The 25,930-nt window shown below is 42.5% G+C and overlaps 1 pseudogene; it reads right to left on the bottom strand.

The window, feature by feature from the left end:
• The window catches only part of LOC134628246 (uncharacterized), a 46,948-nt pseudogene extending 21,995 nt beyond the window's left edge, over positions 1-24,953 (bottom strand).
• Positions 24,954-25,930: the final 977 nt, after the last annotated feature.

The raw sequence follows: 25,930 nt of genomic DNA, 5'->3' as shown, positions 1-25,930 counted from the left end.
CTGAAGTATGCCACCACTCATTCTCCGGCCTCGTCCTGCTGGGAAAGGACCGCCCCGACTCCTAGACTGCTGGCGTCAGTGTCCACAATAAAGGTTGCCGAGCGACGGGGTAGGCCAGGACTGGAGCTCCGGTGAGGGCCTCCTTCAGCTGTGCAAAAGCCGCAGCGCAGGCATCACCCCAGCCAAACGGCTGGCCCGTGTCAGTCAGGCGGTGGAGAGGGCTGGCCATCGTTGCGAACCCCTTGCTGAACCGACGGTAGTAGGAGGCTAGGCCCAGGAAGCTCCGCAGTTCTTTGACGTTCGAGGGAGTCGGCCAGTTCCGGACCGCAGCCACCTTTACGGGGTCGGTGGCGATACCTTGAGCGCTGATCACATGGCCCAAGAACGTGGTCTCTCTCGCCAACAGCCGGCACTTCGCAGGGTTGAGCCGCAGCCCAGCTTGTCGGATGGCAATGAAGACCTCGCTCAGGTGGGACAGTGCACTGTCGAAGTCGCCACCATGCACCAAAAGGTCATCCAGGTACACAACACAGCAGCTACGAGGGATGTTCACGAGCACCCTCTCCATCAGCCTCTCAAACGTCACTGGCGCATTGCAGAGCCCGAATGGCATGACCTTGAACTGCCACAGCCCCTGTCCAATGGTGAATGCAGTCTTAGGCCTTGCTACGGGGGCTAGCTCCACCTGCCAGTAACCGCTACGTAGGTCGAGAGAGCTGAACCAGCTGGAGCCGGTAATGTAATCCAGGGCCTCGTCGATCCGCGGAAGCGGGTATGAGTCCTTCTTGGTGACTGTATTGAGATGGTGAAAATCCACGCAGAACCTCGGGCTGCCATCCTTATTTCCCACCAAGGACCACGGGTGCCGCCCATGGGCTGTTGGATGGCTCGATCACCCCAGCCGCAGCCATCTCACGGATCTTTTCCTCCTGCCATTTTGAGAGGGGCAGCCGTTGTGGGCGGAGACGGATGGGTTGAGCAGAGCCGGTGTCGATGGTGTGCTGGACCAGCCCCGTCTGCCTGCAGTCTTTGTCACTGGCGGCAAAGATGTCCACGTTCTCGTCCAGGAGGCACCTCAACCGCTGGCGCTGGTCAACGTTGAGACCTATGCTGCTGTGCTGCCACAGGTCATCAACAGCCTCGGTTGTCTCGATCGAGGGAGGTTTGTCAGGCTGAGAGGTTGGGCCTGAGGTGAGTAGAGATGACCCAGAGCCACCGGCGCCGGAAGTCTGCTGAGCGGCAGCTGCCGGACGCCTGTCTTGTCTGTCTCTGGTCCCCTCTGCTCCCTGCTTTTGACCGCACTGGAGGGGCAGAGTCTCTTTGCCAAGAGTGATAGCCAGCATTGCGGTGTCAACGCAGGCCCCCCAGCGGGTCAGCAGATCAAGGCCGATGATGCACTGGTCTTGAATGTCAGCAAGCCAGAAGTCGTGCACCAGCCCCAGATCCTTCACTCGGATCCGCAATGGTTTCTTCCCCTGCATGTCAGTTCTCTCCCCCGTCACCATCATCAGCTGGATGTTGGTGGGTGACCAACCCATCACAAGCGGCCTGGACGTTCTAGGGAGCACACCAGGTCGTATTAGGGAAATGGTAGACCCCGTGTCCACCAGGGCCCGGCATGGCTGGTCCTCAAAACAGCAGTTCAGGTAGAGTCCCTTGATGTGCCCGACTCGGCCCACCACCGTGCATCGTCCTTGGAGGGGGGCAGGAAGCTGGAGTGGTGGTCCCCTCGCTACACCGCTCCCACCCCGTTTCCCTGAGGCTGCGTAGTTCTGCTCTTTGGGGCGGGTGCTGGGCAGTCGCGCGCCACGTGGCCAAGCTCATCGCACCGGTAGCAGCGGTTGGTCGGTTGACGAGCACGCCTCCGGGGCACCGAGGGCTGCAGCTGGCATATCTCCACGACCTCCCCCTCCCCGTCGCAGTCTGCGGCTCTGATTTGGGGGTAGTTTGTGGGGGGGGCACCTGGTTAGGTCGCAAGGTGAGCACCAGCTTGGCCCTTTCAGCCTCAAGGAGCGCCTCACGGAGAGTTTGAGGCATGGCCAGGCGGACATGTTGGCGTAGTCGCTCTGGAAAAAGTCCTCGCAGAAAAGCATGCAGGCTAAACTCCTCACGGGCTGCTGCTGGGAACTCCGGGTAGCCACGACGAGCATACAGCAACACATCCGCTGCAAAGGTGCCCAGGCTCTCCCCCGGCCGACGGCTCCGGTTGGTCAGCTGCTCCCTGCTCTGATCAGTAGAGTGCCGCTGCCCGAATCGCCTCTCGAGTGCCATGGTGAGGGCCTGGAGCTCATGCTGCTCTGCCGGGGCTAGGTCAAGCGGGGGAGCTGGCCCCAGGGAGGGGCCACTTGCCCCTTAAATGCACCTTAGAACACACATGCATCAACACTTCATATGAGCGGGCGGAGGGAGGTTTGGAGTCTTCACACACTCCCGTTCTCTGTTGCCTGTTGGGGTGGGGTGGGGGGGTGGGGGGCTGTGAGGAGGAGTTGGCCGTCCGATCGGGGTCTGTAATGTGGGGCCTCCCTGCTGCTGCGGAGTCAGGGCGGTCTGGTTCTCTCCACCCCAGGGAAGAGGGTAACACTACCTGGGTCTGGGTGCAGTTTCCCCCTCCATGGGGCAAGGGTACCTAGACCTGGGGTATAGAGTACACTTGGGGAGTGTGATTGTGTGTACAGTGTCTATTTATGTCTGTCTCCACGTTGGGTGAGTGCTGAGTAATTGCATATGAGAGCATGAGGGTGGGAATGGATGTTTGTATCTGTGTGTGCCTGTTTGTTTGTGTCTATATGTCAGGTCAGGTATCAGACGCCACCTCTCTAGGGACATCTCAGGCCCTCCAAGGTATGGAGGCCTATCTCCCCCCACCACTCCCCCTGCCAGTGGCAGACGCCCTCAGACGGGTGTCCAGGTACGCACCGGCTCACTCCTGGTGGCTGCTTGTCAGGGCCTGGAGCCTGGGGCTCGCTCGGGCCCCATCAGGGGTGGGGTGCCCTCAGCCTCGGGCTCGGTCACTCTGGCACAGCTGGCTGCCGGCGGAGCTCACGGGCACGTCACTGCAACCCCCCCTGGCTTCTACTCTGCGGCTGCTGAGTGACCCCTCATCTGGGGCTCTCTTCAGCTCTTTCCAGGATAGTGGCACGGTTGCCCCTCCGTTGGTCTTCCTTGGTCTCTTGTGCTCTGGGGGCCTCTGGATGTCTGGAGCCTGGATCTCCTCCATACCTGCTTCATGCCCTGGAGGACGGGGCTATGGCTCCCCACACCCTCTAGCAGATCATTACATGAAGGAACCTTTTAAATACAAGCGCGCTCATGCTCACAGGTGTACACACGGGTACTCACAGACACAAACTGCACCCTTTTGGGCTCCTACCTCAAAGAACACTGTGCGCTGTAAATCTTCCGTGCTGCATAATAATATTCAATATTTAATATTTACTGCTATATACACATAGAATATCGCGATGGTGTTGTGTTTATTATATTGCTGTTTTTGTTTGCTTGTTTTCTCTTTTTTTTCTCTCAACAGGTGATACAGGTCATATATATAAAAATATGTATTTTTTTGCTCCCCCCCTTTTTTTCTTTTCCCTTTTCTTTGCCCTTCATCACTATTCCTCTTCCCTGCTGTCTTTGTTTCCCTCCCTCCCCCAGGTCATCTGTCCCGTCTGTAACAACTGAAAATAAAATAAAATAAATAAATAATAACAACAAAGGTCAATCAAATGAACCAATACGGCAAGGCAGGGATGGTCCACTTGGTAGAGTAATTCCGTAGGGCTTCTCTCTTTGCCTTCAGACAATAATTCCGATGGCAAAAAAACCAAACGGGACAAGCGGCCAAAACAAAAAAAAAAAAAAAAAAAAAGAAAACACACAGTCGCTGAGAGAGCGCGTCACATGGTAACCCATGGCAACATAACGTTGCCGCCTCAAACAATAGAACACAGCTGTCAACAAAACCCAAAGAGCCCTGACCCGCTACAATGGTCGTGTCCAAATTCATGGGCTGCATCCTCCTGAGGACCCGGCCTTTGCGGTCTACGTGGGCCGGGTCCTCAGAAGGTCGGGTAGGCCGGAAGTAAACGGCTGTGGAATTGGATGGTCTAGCCTTCTGATTAGCGTCACCGCTGTCTCAGTGGAGTTTAATAAACTCGGCCGTCTGCTCCTTGCTATCTAAAATATAACAGGACACTGGCGTAAATTCTTGACCATCTCACACTTCTGTTTAATCAGTTTTCTGTTTGACGTTTATTCAGCTGTGTGAAAACCAAGGAGGAACGCACCCGGGGGATTAATGAAGTTTTATTTTATCTAATTAATCTAATAACTTTAATCTCAGCCAAACCAATTTACACACGAACAAATAAAACACTGAAAAAAGCCAAACAATAACATTTTAGGTTGTCTAAGTGACTTATATATTCGTTTTAACCTGAGTAGCGAAAGTCCGCGGTGATCTGAAAATAATGTGCCGGGAGTTGTGCCGTTCTCGGCGGCTTCAGTGACCCTTGAGCTCTCGGCTAGCTATCGAGCTGGTGGGTAACATACGTCTCCGAAAACGTCGAAACACTTTTGCAAATATGCGATGTCTTGATAAACCGAGCAGATATTTGAAGTTTACACACCCACATTCTCGCCTGAAAATATGTTAAAAGTTTATTTTGTGACCCAGAAAGATTAATAAGAGTAATTTTAAAACTTAGTAGCGGCCGCCATTGCCGGAAACTGGAGTCTGGCTGGGCCGCACTATGAAGGCTGTGTCCCAATTCAGGGTCTGCAGCCTTAAAGGCCGCATTTTAAGGCTGATTACGTCACAGCGACGTGACGAAGGCTGTCCCAATTCAAAGGCTGCTCGAAATGCGGCCTTCAAATGCGTCCTTCATTTCCCTGAATTTTAAGGATGTGGCGGTGTAGACTTCGTGGCCCAACATATCCCGGAATGCATAGCGCGGCGGTGGGTGTGGATAATTTTGCCGAAAAAAACGGCGGAAGAGGGGCGCCTGAAGAGTAAACTTTTAAAAATAAGTACTGAATATTATGTCACTTATTTATGTGCAAATGTTTAATAACAAAGAACATTAAAACATTACTGTTGGCCACATGTCTGCAAAGTTATGTGACATTAGCGATGTTAGTACTAACTTGGTTTTAAAGCCTTTACTTATATACGCCGTTCAATAGTCGACCTTAATCATGCAGAAAATGTGATGATTTTATGGATATTTAAAGTAAGCACTGAGACAAATTTAGTAATGCCAACATATTAAAAGAACAATATTTGTCTCAGCCTCAGATACTTATCAAATCAAAGCTCATGTAGAAACAAACAAACAAATGAACAAAAGATTTTCTCCTTCATTTCTGTCAAATAATGCTGTATGAAACGTTTCCAGCTGTTAGTGTCATGGTTGCTAGGCAACCTGGGCAGGCTAGACCGTCCCATTTCAGAAGCCTCGCACTTCCGGCCTTAGCGGTCTTTGAGTACGCGGCCCTTGTGGACCGTTAAGGCTGCGTACTGGGATATGGTGGGCCAGGAAGGACACACCCGACCCATCCTTCAAATTCGGGGAAAAGGAGGACGCATTTGTCCGCTGCATTCGGAGGAGTCTACGAATGCGTCCTAAGGAAGATGCAGCCCATGAATTTGGACATGAGTAATATGTTTTGTGTGTGTGTGTGTGTGTGTGTGTGTGTGTATCAGGGGGTGGCAGAGGGAGTTTTTGCTGAGGGCACCAAACAGGCTAGAGCTGCCCCTGGGAGCAGTGATGGTAATAACGCCATTAAAAGTAACGGTGTTACTTTTTTCAGCAATTAGTAATCTAACTAATTACTATTTCTGTCATTACAATGCCGTTACTGTTACTAAGAAGAAAATGCAGTGCAGACGCCTTACTATTTTTTAAACACACAGAAGATGCTCATCTTACCGGGAGCTAACAATCGCACGAGTGCTGCTGATTGGCTGAGGAAGAATAAATTATTCATGGTAAACAAATCACATGACCAGTTTAAGATGACATAGAAACAAGATGCTATATACCATATAACGTCTTATATAATGATATAATGCTATATAAATTGTGTTGATAGGCCAAGTAATACCAGAGTCATAATTAAAAAAAATCATAAAAGTCATGATAAAAACAAAATATACGTGGTGTTTTTTCCAGAACACTATCGTCACGTTTACTGTCTAAGGACAGCGCTTGCAAGCACTCTCTGCTTATGATCCAACCCCCCCCAAAAAAAACAAAACAAAAACAAAACAAAAAAAACACCACCCCCTTCCTATTGGTGGAAAAATGTACCATGTCGACCAATAAAAAAACTGGTATGGTCACATGGCATTTGGTTCTTTAGGGAGAGGGGGATGTTTTAGGAGTGATGGCGGTGAGAGAACGAAAGAGAGAGAGAGAGCTTTGAGATGTGAGAGATTTGTGATGTTTAGCGTGTCTGGAGTGTGTAGTCAGTGTGTTGTGTAGTTAGTGTTTAGTGTAGTCTCCAGGTGGAGTGATACATCTCCTGCTGTCATGCCTGCATGTATCAGACTTGTGATGTGCTCCTTTATCTTATAGTGGATATGATTATTTTTTGGAGTGGCACAAATAATTTGTGCTGAAAAGAATGATACCAAACAAGGCAAGATAGTTTTTAAAGGTGAACTGTAGAAGTAAAATAACAACAATTATACCCTCGACCCAAGGGGGTTAGACATTTTTTTTAAAGGTACACAATAGTTACTTTTCCCAGCAATGAGTTACAGTCAGGTCCATAAATATTGGGACATCGACACAATTCTAACATTTTTGGCTCTATACATAACCACAATGGATTCCAAATGAAACGAACAAGACATGCTTTAACTGCAGACTGTCAGCTTTTATTTGAGGGTATTTACATCCAAATCAGGTGAACAGTATAGGAATTATGACAGTTTGTATATGTGCCTCCCACTTCTTAAGGGACCAAAAGTAATGGGACAATTGGCTTCTCAGCTGTTCCATGGCCAGGTGTGTGTTATTCCCTCATTACCCCAATTACAATGAACAAATAAAAGGTCCAGAGTTCATTTCAAGTGTGCTGTTTGCTTTTTGAACCTGTTGCTGTCAACTGCCAGGATGAGATCCAAAGAGCTGTCACTACCAGTGAAGCAAGCCATCATTAGGCTGAAAAAACAAAACAAACCCATCAGAGAGATTGCAAAAACATCAGGCGTGGCCAAAACAACTGTTTAGAACATTCCCAAAAAGAAGGAATGCACTGGTGAGCTCAGCAACACCAAAAGACTAGGAAGACCACGGGACACAACTGTGGTGGATGACCAAAGAATCCTTTCCCTGGTGAAGAAAACACCCTTCACAACAGTTGGCCAGATCAAGAACACTCTCTAGGAGGTAGGTGTATGTGCGTCAGAGTCAACAATCAAGAGAAGACTCCACCAGTGTGAATACAGAGGGTTCACCACAAGATGTAAACCTTTGGTGAGCCCCAAAAACAGGCAGGCCAGATTAGAGTTTGCCAAACGACATCTGAAAAAGCCGTCGCAGTTCTGGAACAACATCCTATGGACAGATGAGACCAACATCAACTTGTACCAGAGTGATGGGAAGAGAAGAGTATGGAGAAGGAAAGGAACTGCTCATGATCCTAAGCATACCACCTCATCAGTGAAGCATTGTGGTGGAAGTGTCATGGCGTGGGCATGTATGGCTGCCAGTGGAACTGGTTCTCTTGTATTTATTGATGATGTGACTGCTGACAAAAGCAGCACAATGAATTCTGAAGTGTTTCGGGCAATATTATCTGCTCATATTCAGACAAATGCTTCAAAACTCATTGGACGGCGCTTCACAGTGCAGGTGGACAACGACCCAAAGCATACTGCAAAAGCAACCAAAGAGTTTTTGAAGGGAAAGAAGTGGACTGTTTTGCAATGGCCAAGTCAATCACCTGACCTGAATCCGATTGAGCATGTATTTCACTTGCTGAAGACAAAACTGAAGGGAAAATGCCCCAAGAACAAGCAGGAACTGAAGACTGTTGCAGTAGAGGCCTGGCAGAGCATCACCAGGGATGAAACCCGGCGTCTGGTGATGTCTATGTGTTCCAGACTTCAGGCTGTGATTGACTGTAAAGGATTTGCAACCAAGTATTAAAAAATGAATGTTTGATTTATGATTCTTATTCTGTCCCATTACTTTTGGTCCCTCAAGAAGTGGGAGGCAAATTTGCGAACTGTTGTAATTCCTACACCGTTCACCTGATTTGGATGTAAATACCCTCAAATAAAAGCTGACACTCTGCAGTTAAAGCATGTCTTGTTCGTTTCATTTGGAATCCATTGTGGTGGTGTATAGAGCCAAAAATGTTAGAATTGTGTCGATGTCCCAATATTTATGGACCTGACTGTACTTCTATAATATTGCAACTCAGTTAATAACTCAGTTACTTTTTGAAGAAGTAACTAGTAACTATAACTAATTACTTTTTGAAAGTAACTTGCCCAACACTGCAGGGGAGCCAGAGTATTCAGAGTCATATCCAGTGAGAATCTATCAGATAATCAACCTCTGTGAGAGTTTAGGTAGCTGCTCTGCATTGTGTTGGCTAAGAGTCAGGCTTTCACATGAATTCAAACTGTCTGGGTTGTTGTGGGCTGTATATATTATCTGAATGGGACACCTAAGAGTAGAAGGGGGTAGAGCAAAGTGCGCCGCAGGAGAGGAGAGGTGTTTGTATAGATTTGTTTGTTTTCAGATGCAACACACTCAACCTTTTAATGAAGAAACAAATTCAAATATCAATCTGATAACACTGCTAGTGTTGTTATCAATATTATCAATATTTGGATCAGTCCACCCGACTCTAACTGGAAGACAATGGTCGCTGGTGTCTCTAGTTTCACGCATCTTAAAACAGTTGCCAATAACGAGAATATTTTCCTCGCCACGGGAGGAAAATAATTCAAACTATGGGTTGGTGAACGGGACAATATGGACTTCCTGCTTACTGTTACCCAGCTGGTCTGATTTATTGGCTACTCTGTGCAAACCACCCGGGGAGGCAGTTAACGATGGCTAAGTCCACATGGACTACAGGGCTCTGGCTAGCTGCAGGATTTTCAAGGGTCTGGAGCTGGGACTCCAACTCAGTGATCCTGACTTCTAAAGCTACAAACATTTTAGTTTAAAGAGTTGATGTTCATGAAGCGCTTACAGTTGGTAAGGTGGGTAGATATATGCTGGTAGGAACATAGTACTAACTTTGTCATAGTTGTTCAAAGTATTTAAACAGATCTAATCTTATAAGCATAAGTATTGTGCTTCACATAAGTATAAAGATGGATAAAAGCCACTAGCTTCATTTACAGTTCTTGAAATTCCATATTCAGCCACAGTAAGACTGGATAATAAGCCTCATTTGTATGAGCACTATCATAGATCTGAAGTCAAACTCATGTTGTAAAGGAAATACTTTAATAATTTGCTCTCCCTTTTCTCACCCCGTGGGCAAACACTTCCACCAAGAAGTTTTCCACGTCATTTTCCTTCAGCTGACCAGCGACCACGATCTCTGAGCCGTTGAACAGCTGGCTGTAGTGGGTTTTGGTTAAGAAGTCTGTATTCTCTGAATAACGCAGATCCACCTCCAAGAGCAGAGGGCTAGACACTTCCTCATAGAAACCCTGCAACAAAAACACACAATGACATTCTTGAACTAACTGTTGCCATTTATGTAAGGCACAAACTAGCATTTCTACGCTTGCATTGATTTTCATGTTACAGTCCTTAATGTTCTTATTTTCTTGCCTTACCTTGAGTTGAATGGCAGCATCTGAACCCTCAAAAATTCTACGGGCCACTCCTTTATTTTGCCTGCACATAACATCCAAGAAGGAGTAATCCACATCATTTCCAAATCCAAGACAGAACAGAGACATGCTTCCTCCAATAGCAGAAAACACATTCTGCTGGATTAGCTGGGGGCTGGTCACCCCTACAGACACAAACACACTTCCATATGAGCATGCATTAAAAAGCTTCCATTTCCAATGAAATTGTCGAGTTGGGTGTCAGCTTTACATAGCAAATCAGTTCCATCTTACTCCCTAACATTGTTAATATTCATTTATCTGCTCTTATAAATGAGTAAATAAAATGCTGCGGGAGGCAGGTTACTCCCGCGCTCTGAGCTCAGGGTGAGCTGGTGGTGGGCCCAGCAGTTGCTTCGCGGCCCTCCTCTGGTGAGCAGCTGCCGGGCACAAGCCGTTCCCACCCAAGGAGTTGGGATGGGTGAGGCAGCAGGCTGCGTCCTGGCTGGTCACAGGCCCCGCAGGTCACCTACCCCCATCGCCCGACTGAGGCCGCTGAGCCTGGTGGCCGCTCACCCTGGGAGCCGGCACGGCCGCCGGAGCAGCCCGGACCAATGTCTCTCCCTGCTGTCCCAGTCGTGGATCCACCACAATTTTCAACACACAGAATGTTTAAGATTGTCTCACCACTGTTTGGCATCCCGTCAGTCAGTAGAAAAATCATATCCATACTCCTCTCTGGAACTTTCTTTTCTTTTCTTTCTTTCTTCAGCAAACTAACCGCATCCAGTATAGCACTGTTGATGTTGGTGCCTGAAAAGCAACGATGCTTTGAGTAGAGTAACATAAAAATCTCATCATGTTCAAACTTTTACTTTAATCTTTTACTTGTTAAGCCTTGACCAAAAGATTATCTCATTTCTATTCTCTATGCAGTATGTCTTTCCATGAAGACTGGATTCAGTTTAGTTAGACTATAGCTCTGTACAAAAGTTCTCAAGACGTTTATTAACTCCTCTAAAGTTCTGAAATGAAAACACCACCTTGATTGTTTAATCTACACAAAACCTAAAAGTGTTGCATGACTCTTTCTTGGCCATGGCAGCTACTTCCTGTAGCTGTCTGTGGTCACTAATCATTGAATTGTTCTTTGTCCAGGGTGAAACAATTGTACAGGATAATTGTTTAAAAAATAAATAAAATTAACAAATTTCTCTAATCTACACATGGATAAAATTATATATACATACACCTGCGTAATATTGGATTAAAAGTTAAAGTTGCACCTCAACTAGATGCAACTGATAGCCATCAACAAGCTTCTGGCATAATTCTATATCTGATCATTCTTCTTAGCAGAATTGGTAGAGTTCGTTTAAATCAGTTGGTTTAGAGGCATAAACCTTTAAAATGTAGCTCACAGATTTTCAATAGGGTTTAGGCTGGGGCTTTAGAAAGTTAGAAAGTTAATTTCAGAAGGTCATTGTTGGCCTGCTTCAAATATTTTCCTGTTGGAACACACAATTGTGTCCAAGTTCAATCATTTAGCAGCTGATCTGAGGTGAAGTTGAAGAGTTTAGAGGTAATCCTGCTTCTTCATTATTCCACCGATGTTGTGCAATGTACATTTAGCAGCAACACAAAGAACATGATGATCACCATGCTTGACAGCCTGTTCAGTGTTCTTAGGTTTGAAAGCCTCACCTTTACTTCTCCAAATATTCTTCTCGTCATTGATATCAGATAGCTCAATCTTTGTCTTGTTTGACCATAAAACCTTTCCCCAAAGAACATCTGACTCGTCCATGTGGACTGCTGCCAATTTTATTTGAGCTTAAAGATGTCGATTTTGGAGCTGGGGCGTCTTTCTTGGTCGGCACCCTCTCAGTCCTTGATAGTGACGGTGGTGTTCCAGCAGTCTCCAGTTCATTGTAGCCTTGAGCCTTTGTGGTTTCTGTGACGTTCCTCAATATCCTGATGAATTTCCTCCCATCTGAAGATGACAGCTTGGGTCTTCTTACAGACCTTGGCAAAAAACTTGTGCAACTGAAGTGATGATCTTAGAATCTGCAGTCGCTTAGAAATTGGTCCGAGAGACCTTCCCAATTTGTGTAACTCTACACAATCTTCGCTGAGTTCCTTGGATTTTTCCATTGTTCTGAGTATTGCTCAATCCAGTGAGGGATATCAAACAAATTTTTTTAATACTGGCAAAGAACTAATCAGTCATGATGACTAACAAGAAGTTAAAAGGTCTTGGCCTTGTCAAAACAAGATTTAAATGGGTGTATGTATACTTTTGCCCCAGTGTGGACTAAAGAAATTCATAAATAATTTAAAACTTGTCTATTTTTTTTCATTAAAGTATGCCATACAATCAATCCACTCTGGAAAAAGAATAGTTCAGAGAAGTCATTAAAAGCCCAAAATTACCATGAAATTCATGCCCGTGATGACTATGTAAACGTCTGATTACAACTGTACATGTTTAGTGGAAACCTCACACTCAAAACTTGACAAAGTTGCTTGTTTTAGCGCCATAACAGTAACACAGCAGAATGATGCCAGTCTTGTTGTGCAGTTGTCAATGACCCAGAATTTTGCCATTTTTTACTCATTCAATAATGCAGATAATAAGCAGAATAAAGAAAAAAATCACTGTACATAAAATTCAGCAATACTTACTTCCACTGTCCTGTATTTTCTTTACATAGTCAATGGCGTCAGAAACATTTCTCTTTGTTGCTTTGGTAAGATAATCCTTCCAGTAACTAATCTTATGCGCAAACAGGAGGATACCAAAGTGGTCCTCTTCGTGAAGGTCTTGCAGAATGGCAACCATTGATTCTCGGGTCTTTATACGTTTACAAAACATATATGGAGATGAACACACTGTCATGCATACAGTATGTAATTTGCCTCTAATTAGTCCCCTACCTGTTCAATCTTTGCTCCATGCATCGATCCACTAGTGTCAATTACATACACCACATTCTTTGGGACTCTGGCCAGGTCAGGGGGAGAAAAGAAGTGCACAAAGTATCCATTTACTGCCTGAAGGGAAAGAGTACTTTGGGTTAAGATAAGCAAGGAAATGTATAGCAGACAAATACAGCTAGGGACGTAAACGTAAGACTAAAAGCAAAATAATGATTGCAGCTTCCAGTTCTATAAATAAAACTGCTGTCTACAAAAGTGTGTTTGAGATCAGTCAAAATTCTGTGCTTTAGCTGAGATAAAGGCTGCTTGTGTGCTGCTTTAAGTTCTGTCTCATCAGCTGACCTGAACTTCCCCCAGGCTTGTTGCTCGTTTCACATCATACTTGATGATGAAATCTCCATTAATTAATGAGCCCTTACAACCTGGACATTTCTGTTGCTGCTCCACTGTTGGTGAGAATGAGATGTGTGCCTGAGAAACAGAAAAGTTTAATTTCACTTTACATTATTGCACAGATATCCTTTATACTTAAATACTACATTGTAAAAACACAAGGACAGACATCTTGCCAAAATATCACCTTTGTGTCTGTGACAGTTTTCTCTACCAGAGGGATCAGCTCATTGGTGAGGAACGTTGCAGACGCCTCAACAAAAGCAATGCCTTGAGGCTCATAGATATCTGCCTCAATCTGTCACACCATCCATGGAAGTACATGAAGCATAAAAAATATGAGGTCATGGCGTAAAGACTATGTCAACGCAAGTTCCTTACACAAACTACTTCAGACAGCCCATCATTAATCATCATGAAGAAAAATAAAAGTGAAAAGTGAGTCCTACCTGAAACTCCTGCACTGGTTGCTCTACTTTGACTCGGATAAAGATATCATAACTGCCCAGTGTTCTCTGAAGGAGCTCCTCGTAGATCAGAATGAAAGACATGCTGCTCTGGGCAGCAATGTTTACAGATACAGAAAACTTTTCCATCTTTCTTCCAGAAGCCCTGCAATGATAGATATGGATTACATTATTGCAGGTTGAGGGTGGAGGTTGGGATGTTTAATCTTATAACATTTTGAACATCTTATTCCAGTATACTTGACAAGTCCAGCAGTCTTCCCAGAGGAAACAGCCTTCTCATACTGCTCCTTGGCACTCTCTTTCTCCTTCACCTCTCCAACATACACCTGACCATCAATTTCCCTGTGACCCACGAGGATATGTGTCAAAATTAAAGGAGGATGCGCTCTATGATCATTGTCAAAAATGCTGTACTATTGACTAACATGCTAAACTTGGTGAGGCCATCTTGGGCAACTCTACTTCAAAAAAGATTTACTGGGATGAGTTCTCCTTGTTTAGCGCCTTGGAAGACATGACCGTGTGTGCGAAACGAGACGACACGGTGCAGGTGATTCGAATGCTTTGCACCTCCACCTTTTGAATAAATGGAAAATGTAATGTGCTGACAAAAAAAGGTTTTTAGTGTAGTTCAAGAGAATTATTGTTGGGTCTGTCTGGCACAGACCCACTGCTGGAACGAGACAATTCTACTACAACAGCAAAAAGCATTGGACACCAAGCAGAGCTCTTTGTTTGATCTCGTGCACGAGGGAGAGAACTGACGAGCGCCGTTCCTTCCGCTTCAACCCCAGTCGCTCTCGTCTGCTCCCTCGTAGCACTGCTCTTTATTATGGTTACATGAATATGCATAAGTTCATTAACATATGACGTCTTACACAAGCATACATGTGAACAAAGAGGATCTTGTCTGTGTGCACGTATAGGTGTGTGTGTGTGGTCAAGATGTGACCCTGTGAAGACTCCCCAATGCTGGTGCCAGGAGTCCAGCGGTCCACCTAAACAAAGGGCTCTTATACTTAAACAGATATAGAGTAGGTGTCCTCCTATACCATAAATCAGTAAGAGAAGGTATGACCTCTCTCATAACCTTAAGATGTGTGTGTTTGCCAGAGTGCTCTGGGAGGCACACAGAGTCTTTGCAGACTGCTAAGGGTCAAACCTCTATCATTTTGCAATCGATTCTAAAACTCTAAGTATATATGAGTATATATTTCTAAGCATAAATGACAACCCACAATATAAACCCAACAATTATAAATTTTACATCAACCAATTTAATAAAAGCACAAGAAAAATAAAGTATTTGCCTCTTTCTTGATTTCTTTTTTTCATATTTCTCACACTTGCATGTTTCAGATCATGCAGTTTATAAACGATGATTTCATTTATTAAGGGAGAAAAAGTTATCAAAGTTATTAAATCCATTTGGCTCCCTACTCTTTCCCTCCTAATCCTAATAACTGGTTGCACCACCCTTGGCAGCACAAACTGGAATCAAGCATTTGTAATAAGTGGCAACGAGTCTCAAATCACCTCGCATGTGGAGGAATTTGGCCCACTCTTTTCTGAATTATTTTCATTCAGCCACACTGGAGGGTTTTTGAGCATGATCGGCCTGTATTGCTTTTTTTTGTTTGTTTGTTTGGTTTGGGGTTTTTTGAGCCATTTGGACTTGCTAGTATGTTTCAGATCATTGTCCTGCTGCATAACCCAGGTGTGCTTGAGCTCCAGAGAATGAACTTTGTGATCTTCTGGATGAGTTGTTGATGGCTTTTGGGGTAATTTTGGTCAATTTGTGGATATTGGCTCTCGCCATGGTTCACTGGAGTCCCAAAGCTTTAGAAATAGCTTTGTAACCCTTTCCAAACTGATAGATGTCACTGATGTCACAGCCATTTCTTCAGATTATGGCATGATAATGTCATGTTTTTTAAATCTTTTTGCCTGCTTCACTTTGTCAGACCGGTTATACTTTTAGTGATTCCCTGATTCAACAGGTTTGACAGTAATCACACGTGGGTGTGGCTAGTGAAATTGAATACAGCTTTCCAACTAATGTAGTTAATTCATGATTTTACTTTTTCACATAAGGCCAAATAAGTTTTATTACTTTTTACATTAATAAATTAAATCCTCATTTAAAAATTGGATGTTGTATTTATTCTTTGTCTAATAATAAAATTGGTTTGATGATCTGAAACATTTAAGAGTGACAAATATGCCAAAAAAGAAATTAGGAAGAGGCAAATACTTTTTCACAGCACTGCATAACCTAGACCCTAATATTAAAATTGCATGTAGTTTCTTATAAGCAGAGAGTAAATAAATGCATTCCAGTGGGCACCAGGGGGAGGGACAAGTGGGACAAGTGCAGCTGGAAGCCATAAACTTTACTGGAAGTATGGACTTAATTTTGGAAAAAGCTGGTAACACTACTGTAAGTTAGAAGCTATAAGTCATGTTGACCAGGGTCTATTTTTGAAAATTGTCCGCCTCTGTTTCTTACATCTGCAGAGCTTGAACTTCTTTTCTGTAAAAAGAAAATTGATAAATATTTTCATGAACGTGTTTAGCAGGGTCAAAACATAACTGAATGACATATAAACAATGTACAGAATAAAGTATCAGCAAATGTGTCTACTTTCATAATTAGACACTGTGACATGAGTACCTTCATCGACCTGATGCCCACCGTTTCTTTGGTTTCCTGGAACACAGCACAGAATGACTGTAATGTTACTAAAACATTAAAAAGACGACTGTAAAAAGATAAGTATAAAAAGTATGACCGTTTGTATCACCTACAGCATGCAATGATACCTCTGCATTGAATTCTCAGAGCTTTATTTTAAACCACGTACCAATTATGCCAATCTGAAAAATTGGTGCTTTTGAAATATTTAATCTCAACTAAAACAGCCTTCTCTACGTCTTGTAGAGGTTTTCCAGACAGCGCGCTTCTAAAAGATTCTCAGATGTAAATGCAATAGTCACTCCCCGAGTTGTGACTCATGCTTTGTCCTGTATAAACTGAAGAAGTATTGTGCAATACTCAAGTGTATTTATTTTCAAAAATGAAAGTTGATATTAACTGGTTTTGCAGCCTAACTCCAGACTACAAGAAAAATGTGAAACCATGAAAGAAAACAAGACAATAAGCAAAGTTTGTAACGCTCACAATTTGAGTTACAGGTTAGAGTTATGTCTTTAAATAACTATGCCACTTCTTTCAAAAGAAATGTTTAGATATGACACCACAGTTTTTCCCAATTTTACTCTATTAAGGAATAATGAAAAAAAAAAAAGTATGGACTGAAAAAGAAAACAATAAAACAGGAGTCTCTTTACATCCAAAAAGTGTACATAGCTTATTTAAGATACCTGTGTTGGAGCATCTCCCCTGGAAATAACCAGAGCTCCATAGGTCTGAGCTAGAAGACTGATGTAGACACAAGCAGACAGTAGCAGGACTCTCCACACACCAGGCATGTCTGGGAATGCAACAGCCTTTCCCACAGCTGAAAACAAATGTAGAAGGAATTCTTAGCATTTGAGGAGTTTGTTCCTTCAATGAGACTCCACCCACACTATGGTTGAAGAAGAGGAGGGTTACTCTGCTCCCACAACTGTTTACTAGAATATTGTCCTGTAGATTAGTGTGTGTGACTTCCTTAAAATAGTGTGTGCCAGGGAGATTAGGAACACAAGTAAGCGAGTTAAAATGATCCAGTTCCAACTTGCCTATCCAGTGCCTGACTTGTGTGTGGGCGTGAAATTCATATTTTTTACGAAACTTCTACTTTTACAATACTTACTCACAGTTGTCTTTTAAATATGGAAATATGACCCATGAAAAAAAGAAAGTAAATGTCAATAGCATGATGCTTGATAACATTTTAACCATGATTTTTAAGAATCTGGGGTTTTCAGTTTTTAAGAATCATACGATTTTTAAAAAGTATTTTCATTTTGTGAAAAATTAAAAAAAAATACCATTTTTGAAGTTGTCATTTTGAGCATCTATTTAGGGAAATAAAAGAAAAGAAATAAAAGAAAAGAGGCCTATAAACTAGATAAAATATGATTAAATCCATTTGCAATCTGAAGAAAAACAAAATAAGAAAGAGTAATAAATATTGAAAAACAGGGCAATAAAGCAATAAAAAGCCATCTTGAAGATAGAAATTGAGTATAGATAACTCTATCTGAACTGTATATGATGTACTTACCAAGATATCTGGGTCCTGGCTGGTAACGCCGTGGATACGAATGTGCGGGTATATGATCATGTGCTTTGAACAGGGAGAATAAAATCCAAATCAACATGAATACAACAATTAACTTTCCCATAAATTTTTGTTGTGATTTATATTTTTTTTTTAAAAAATCACTCACCTATTTTTTCAGCCTGCTGTCTTTCCTCTGTGAAAAAAAACAGACAGATAACAGTTTTAAACTGGAGCTCCAGCTTCTGCTGGTATACTTCACTAAAGAGGAATAATATGTGGAAAATGTAAACTCAGTCACCACTTCTCTTTATAAATGAGCTGCAGCCATGCTTTGCTTTTGTGGTAAAGCTTGACTGCAGCCATTTCAAAGTGACACTTGACACACACACACAAACACACACCCCTCCGATTCATCAATCACTATAGTTTTTGTCTCTTTAAGAAAAGCCAGTCCAGTGTTTTACATTTTTCAACTCTGTTTTCTTCAGGTACCTTCAGTCAGCTTGTCAGCAATAAGAGGGCTGCTTGTTGAGTCTTCGGTTTCGGGCTTGGTAACAACCATGGATGTGAGAGGGGTGACAAAGCTGTACTGCAGGGACATATCCAGGGCCTTGGCTGTTGTGCTGGCTTTCTCATCTGGTGTACCGCTCTTGCTGCCAGAAGGAAAATATATGTATTACTACAAGGAAATCTATAAAAGAACATCAAATCATTAAAACGAGCGTCCTGGTAAAAGAACAAGTGTCATCAAAGACTATATATCATACCATATTTCTTATGAGAACAATGTGCCTTAGCAGCCGAACTGAACTGATTTAAACTGACCTCTTCTCCAGTAACTGCTGGATAGTGAGGTAGGCCCACAACCGCTCGGTAAAATCTCCAAAGATGTACTCCTCGTCTGGGTAAAAAACATCCCAGTCTGCGGCACTGACCTGACCCTGGACTCTGAAGTCTTCTTCGAGCTACAGGAGAAACAAAAGATAAAATGCATATAAATCAGAGTAAAACAAATAAATATAGGCTATGTCTACTCAATATCTCAATGTTTCTGCCATTTCTTATGTTTTTCTTTTTTTCCTCACCCCCTGTCCAACCACTTCCACCAGGAAGTTGTCAAGGTCGTTGTCAATTAAATGACCAGCCACAACAATCTCTGTGCCATTAAACAACTGGCTAAAGTGGCTGATGGTCAGAGAATCCACTGCATTGTCAGGATAATGCATGTCCACCTCTAAAAGTAGAGGGCTGGCCACTTCGTCATAGAAACCCTGAAATAAAAGCATACACACACTTTATCACTTTTGCTTATTCCAATTTTCTGTTATAAATTTAGCATGAAATAGTGACTACATATAATTCATAGGAATATGGCATAACTGCAGTGCTTTAAATGAAGATGTACCAAACATGAAATCAAAGAAAAAATGACAATGTCTGTCTGGTGCCGGAAATCGAACCCACAGAAGAGGGGCCTGAAAGCAGAAGGTTCAGCCTCCCATTCTACTTTTAAATAACCTAGGAACCACAAGTAAGAGAGCTCTAAGTGCTCTACTGAGGTGCTAAATTACTATGAGGTCTTTAAGAGAAGGCGGGACCTGAGTATTTAAGAGCTTGTATGTGATGTAACAGGGAGCCAATAAAGAGAAGCCAGTACTGGAGAAATATACTCTCTCTTTTTAGTCAGTACTCTCACTGCAACATTTTGGATCAACTGAAGTCTTTTAGAGAATTTTTTTAGAAGTTAGAAATGCATGAACTAGTTTTTCAACATTTTTCTGAAACAGGATTTTTGAAATTTCAGAGATATTGCACAGATGCAAGAAAACAGTTGTGCATATTTGTTGAATATGGCTTTCGGACTTTTCTGCAGTTTAAGTAATTAGTGTGTGTTATCTGGCTTCATTGATAGATAAAGCATTTCCATCTGCATGGAAATGAAAAAGTATGCTATGCCTTCTTATTTTACTGCCTAAGGGAAGCATGTATAATGTAAACAAAATTGGTCCTAGCACAGAACCCTGTGGAACTCCATAATGAATCTTTGTTTGTGAAGAGGAGTCCCCATTTACATGACCAAATTAGAGTCTATTAGATAGACTTAATTTGAACCACTGCAGTGCAGTACGTTTAATACCTACAGCATACTCTAATCACTGTAATAAAATATGGTCAGCAGTATCAAACACTGCACTGAGGTCTAGCAAGACACACATGAAGATGAGTCCAATGTCAAAGGGCATAAGAAGGTCACTTGTGGCCTTCACTAATGCCATTTCTGTACAGTGATGAGCTCTTAAAGCTGACCAATTTTTCAGCAGATGATCAGTTTTCATGTTTTTTGACAACTACTATTTCAAGAGTTTTTGAGATAAAAATAAGGTTGGAGATTGGCCTGTAATTTGCTTAGACATTTGAGTCAAGAGATGGCTTTTTGACCAATGGCTTCATTACTGCCAGCTTCAAAGTCTGCGCCTATCAAGAGAGATAGCTTGACCATATTTAAGATTGAAGCCTTAATTGATGGTAGAATTTCTTTAAGGAGTCTTTTAGTAATGGGGTCTAAAAGACACGCTGATGGTTTCGAGGAAGTGATTACTGAAGTCAAAAGATCAATTAGAGAGAAAGAGTCTAAATTAATATCAACAGTATTGTAATCGTTTTTCTGTAATTGTTACATTTGTATTTGTAAAGAAAATCATGAAGTTATGACTGGTTACATTTAAAGCAATGCTTTGTTCAACAGAGCTCTAACTCTTTGTCATCCCTTCTAGAGTGCTGAAGAGAAACCTGAGGTTGTTCTTGTCTCCTGCAATCACCCATGAATAGTAAGATATTCTAGGTTTATGGAGAGCTTCTTTTTAAGAGCAACAAACTCTTTTTCCAAGCTAAATGAAGAACTTCTAAATTAGTGTTCAGCCATATTCCTCTCCTCTTCAGTTGGGTATGCATTTGTGAGTTATACTAGGGTGTCAAGTATGTCTGTTTGAGGCCATTTTCAGGGGAGCCACAGTAGTCATATGTTATTAGAATCTAACACCATTAACGAGATAATCAAACTCTGTGAGAGTAGAGTTTGGGTAGCTGCTCTGCATTGTGTTGGTTAAGAGTCAGGCATTCAAATGAATTTGAACTGTCTGTGTTGTTGTGGGCTGTATATATTATCTAAATGATTTTATATAATTTATAAGTAATTCATCTGCTATGACTAAAGCAATCCTTTTGCCACTATATGGGCTACCAGGTTAAGCTTTGCCTCACTGAAAGGACTGTGACAGTGGGTTCTGTCTCTGTTCGATGGGTCTCTCAGACCAATTTAAAAATAGAAAAAGAGACACTGCTCTCTTTTTCATGTTGTTCTTTTATAAGTTGGTTTGTTGCTACAATAGAGGATTTCCTTGAAACACACATCACTGTTTACAGTTGTAGAGGGTAACACTACAAAGTACTTGTATGCGATGCTACGGTTTCTCACTCACTGCAGCATGTAACTGCTTTTCGCTCACAGGACAACTAAACACAGCAGGGCAAGGAAGAGGAGGGGTGGAGCAAAGTGCGCTGCAGGAGAGGAGGGTGTTTGCTTTCAGATGCAACACACTTGACGTAAAGTGAAGAAACAAAGTAAAACATCAATCTGATAACACCACTGGTGTTTGTAACAAGATTATCAATATTTGGATCAATCCACCCACCCAATATTTTTCTCGTCAACAAAGGAAAAATAATTCAAACTATGGCTTGGTGAACAGGACATTATGGACTTCCTGCTTACTGTTACCCAGCTGGCCTGATTTATTGGCTGCTCTGTACAATCTGCTGGGGGGCTGTTAACGATGGCCAAGCTATCGTTGCCCACATGGACTACAGGGTTCTGGCTAGCTGCAGGATTTTCAAGGGTCTGGAGCTGGAACCCCAACTCAGTGATCCTGGTTTCCAAAGCTACAAACAGCATTTATTATAATTATAATTTGCAGGTGATTTAGCAGAAAGTATGCTTGGATAAAGCACACGGGGTTACACTGTGGAAGAAGTTATTATCCAAAGGTTTCTAAATAAGGGAACTACACAGATTAGTGTGGAAGAGGAACTCGCACCTGGAGCTGAGCAACAGCATCTGAAGCTTCAAAGATTCTGCGGGCCAGGCCTTTGTTTTGTCTGCTCATCACATCCAGGAAGGAATAATCCACATCATTTCCAAATCCAAGACAGTACAGAGACATGTTTCCCCCAATAGCTGTACGCACATTCTCCTGGATCTTGCCAATGTTTCTCTCTCCTACAAATGCATGCATGCAACACACAAAGATAAAAATGCTAAATGCAATGTAATGTTAAATGCTGAACAAACATAATCTGTCCTACAGTATGTTTGCACTCTACATACTTACCCATATTTGGCATTCCATCAGTCAGTAATATAATCATATCTGCACTTCTCTCTGGTAGCCTCTCCATCTGTCTGTCTTTGACCAGCATGTTTACAGCGGTCAACACTGCATCATTAATATTGGTTGCTAAAAGGAAAACACAATTCATGTTTTAATATGCATGAACTATTAATGTTTTTGTGCTGTTAGTTGTTTGGTTTTCTTGTTTTGTTTGCTTGTTTTTTTGTATTTCTTACACCCTCTGCTATGTATTCTTCTGATGTAATTCATGGCTTCAATTATATTTTCCTTTGTTGCTTTGGTAAGTGAAACCTTCCAGGTTTTAATAACAGAATCAAACAGGATGATGGCAAAGTGGTCGTCTTCATGGACTTGTTGAAGAATGGCCAGCATAGCTTCTCTTGTCTACAAAGAGTCAGAGAATGACGTGTGTCCACGTGAACTTTGACATATTAGAAGCACATCAGGGGTCAGAACAACTTCTTACCTGCACAATCTTTCTTCTTCTCATTGATCCACTTGTATCAATTACAAAGACCACATTCTTTGGGAGTTTGGGTAATTCAGGAGCAAAGAAGTGCACAAAGTATCCATTTACAATCTGAAGAAGAGACACGTTCCAAAAAGTAATGAATTTTAAAACAACAGTGTAATAAATCACTTTTTCAATTTGATCTTATTCAGCACTTGAAGCTTTCACTGACCTGTATGTCTCCAAGCTTCTTCTCTCGCTTCACATCATAGCTGACAATAAAATCTCCATCAATAAGTGTTCCATCACAACCTGGACACTTCCTCTGCTGCTCCATGGTTGGTGAGAAGGAGATATGCGCCTGAAAAGGGAATAATACATAAACAATTATCATCCCAACTCAGATTCAACCATGCAATAAAATGCAGCGCAATAATCAGAAAGTTTATTATAGATGATCATCAATTGTATGAAGGTACCTTTCTGTCTGTGACAGTTTTCTCCACCAGAGGGAGCAGCTCATTCGAGAGGAAGGTTGCATGGGTGTCAACATAAGAAATGCCCTGAGGCTCATAGATGTTTGTCACAATCTGTTTCCACAAAGGCAAACATAGAGACAGGAGATCATTTCTAATGTAAATCAGGAAATCACCCTAAGAGGGTTAAAATGTCTTAATGCATGCTCAATCATCCAGGTAAGGAAATCCCAAAAAGTTGATTTGTGGATTCTGTTAGTGTGGACCTAGCGTTTTTAGAGGGAGAAATGTTTCGTCACTCATCCAAGTGACTTCTTCAATCTCAGCTGACTGCATGTTTGTCCAACCAGGATTCACCTGAAAGTCCTGAACCAGTGTTTTGGGTTTGACTCTGGTCAAAAGCTCATATCGGCCCAGTTTCCTCTGAAGGAGCTCCTCATATGTCAGGACAAAGGTCACGTTGCTTACAGCTGCAATATTGACAGAGACTGAAAACTTCTCCATCTTTCTTCCAGAAGCCCTGGAAAAAAGCCAAAAAACAAAATAACAACAACAAAAATGTCACAGAGATATCTGAGAGCTGTTCCAGTGAATTTACACAATCTGTGTTTCTGGTTCATTTGGACGACTCACTTGACGAGTCCAGCAGACTGTCCAGAGGAAACAGCCTTCTCGTACTGTTTCTTAGCTTTCTCTTTGTCCTTCACCTCTCCAACATACACCTGACCCTCAATTTCCCTGTGAGGCAAAAAGATGGTGATTGACATGAGGGATTTTAAAGCACGTAAATTGACACCACGATAGTAAGAAATTCAGCTTTGGAGCACAGTTGTAAAATGAAGGACTGTCCTATAAAAACTGTCAGAATGATTAGAGAGGAAACAGACTAACATGCTGAAGTTTGTGATGAAAGCAGTCTTGGGCAGCTCCACTTCAAAAAAGATTTCCTGTGACGAGTTTGCTTTGTTGAACGCCTTGGAGGTCATGACAGTGTGGGCAAAACAAGAGGTCACAGTGCAGTCCACTGTCACACTGTACACCTCCACCTGAGACAGAGAGACAGAAGGAAATGTAAGAAAATAAAAATGGGTTTCTCTCCACGAATCTGACTTTTTAATCTGAATTAAATCAACTATCACATGCCATGTGTAATGAATCAGCATATAAGAAAAGAGCTGCCCTTTTATTTTCTGTTTAAAACACAATTGTTACTCTGCTCAGATCTTCACAACAGCAGCAGGTGTTGCCTAAATGTGCAATTAATAATCTCTCGACACTTTTTTAACACTCCTTGTTAGTATCACATCACTAAATTGAGTCGAGAGTATTTTACCTGTGTGCTGTTCATCTGGATGGACTAGCTTAATATGTCCACCTGCTGTTTAAAGGAGTTTGCGTTATTCCTGTTTGTTTATACGTTAATGAGCTCAGGTTTATATCAAGTGTAGTGTTTGAATTAAAAAAGCCTTTCAGAGTAATGAGAGGCTGTTATAACGAGTTTGCTCATTTGGGGAAAGTAAGAAGAAGACAGGACAAATCTTTGCAGATTAATCAGCAGCTTGGAAACTACACTTTGATCACACAGCTTCTTTGGCAGCCATCACTTGAGGTCCCTGTGAGCTTATCCACACATCCCATAGAGAACAACAAGCAGGTTTCGCTCTATGAATCTGATCTGTTAATCTGAATTAAATCAATTATCTCCCATCACCATTATCATCACCAGGAATATGAATGGATACATTTCTTACCATTGCTTCATTTGTACTTCTTTTCTGTAAGAAAAAAGGGCGATAGATTCAGTTCACACATAGTCTCTTTGTCTTAGTGAAAACACCTCATTAGGTTTAAATCACTGTTAAACTGCAGTTTCTGGTACTGCATCATATCAGCTCAACTTCAACATAACACAGATCACACCATTTTTAAGACATATCTACTGGTAAACTGACAAATACATAAATATATGGTGGAAATGTAGATCTTAGTGCTGCCTTACTATTTTTTAATGTGAATCATTTGCCAAGTACCTGCAGTGATCTGGCAGTGCCTCTTTTTTTCTGAAATACACACACAGGATATTATGGAGATTACATGAAGTAACTTGTAAGAAAAAGCTTACAAAAAACTCAGACACAGTTTGTGATTAAGTTTTGCTTTTTTGTTTTAAATTAAATTACAGGACTACTTTCTGAGGTCAATGCTGTCAAAATCATACCACAATGTTTTTTCAGTTTGATATCAGAACACAAAAGTGTTTGACGTTACCTGTATGGCTTCATTGTGCCTGGAGATGACCAGAGCTCCCGAGGCCGAGCTGCTCAGCCAGAGGCAGGCGCAGCCCCACAGCAGCAGCAGACGAACACCCAACAGTCCAGACATGATCAAACTCTGACTGAACACTGGCTGACTTCAGTGCAGAGCAAAACTCTCAGTGCCCTGTGGGAAGGACACGTATGTGTGTGTTTTCCTATATTGACCAGCTGCCCTGAGCTCAGTGTCCAGGAGGCTGTGAGGTGCTGTGAACCACAAAGATAATATTTGCTAGCTTGTGGAAGTTTGGGAGCGTGAATCCAATTGATACTTATTTAAACACTTAGCAAAGTGACAATAAAATCGACATCCATGGTTTCAAGATCAAGAAAGAAATCTGAAAAAGTTGATTCTGTTCATCTGGACGTAACGTTTTCAGTGGGAGAAACGTTTCATCACTCATCTAAGTGACTTCTTCAGTCTCAGCTGACTGCA

The sequence above is a fragment of the Pelmatolapia mariae genome, linkage group LG5 (genome assembly GCF_036321145.2).
Source record: "Pelmatolapia mariae isolate MD_Pm_ZW linkage group LG5, Pm_UMD_F_2, whole genome shotgun sequence".
Taxonomy (NCBI): Eukaryota; Metazoa; Chordata; class Actinopteri; order Cichliformes; family Cichlidae; genus Pelmatolapia; species Pelmatolapia mariae.
This window is presented reverse-complemented; position numbering and strand designations above follow the sequence as displayed.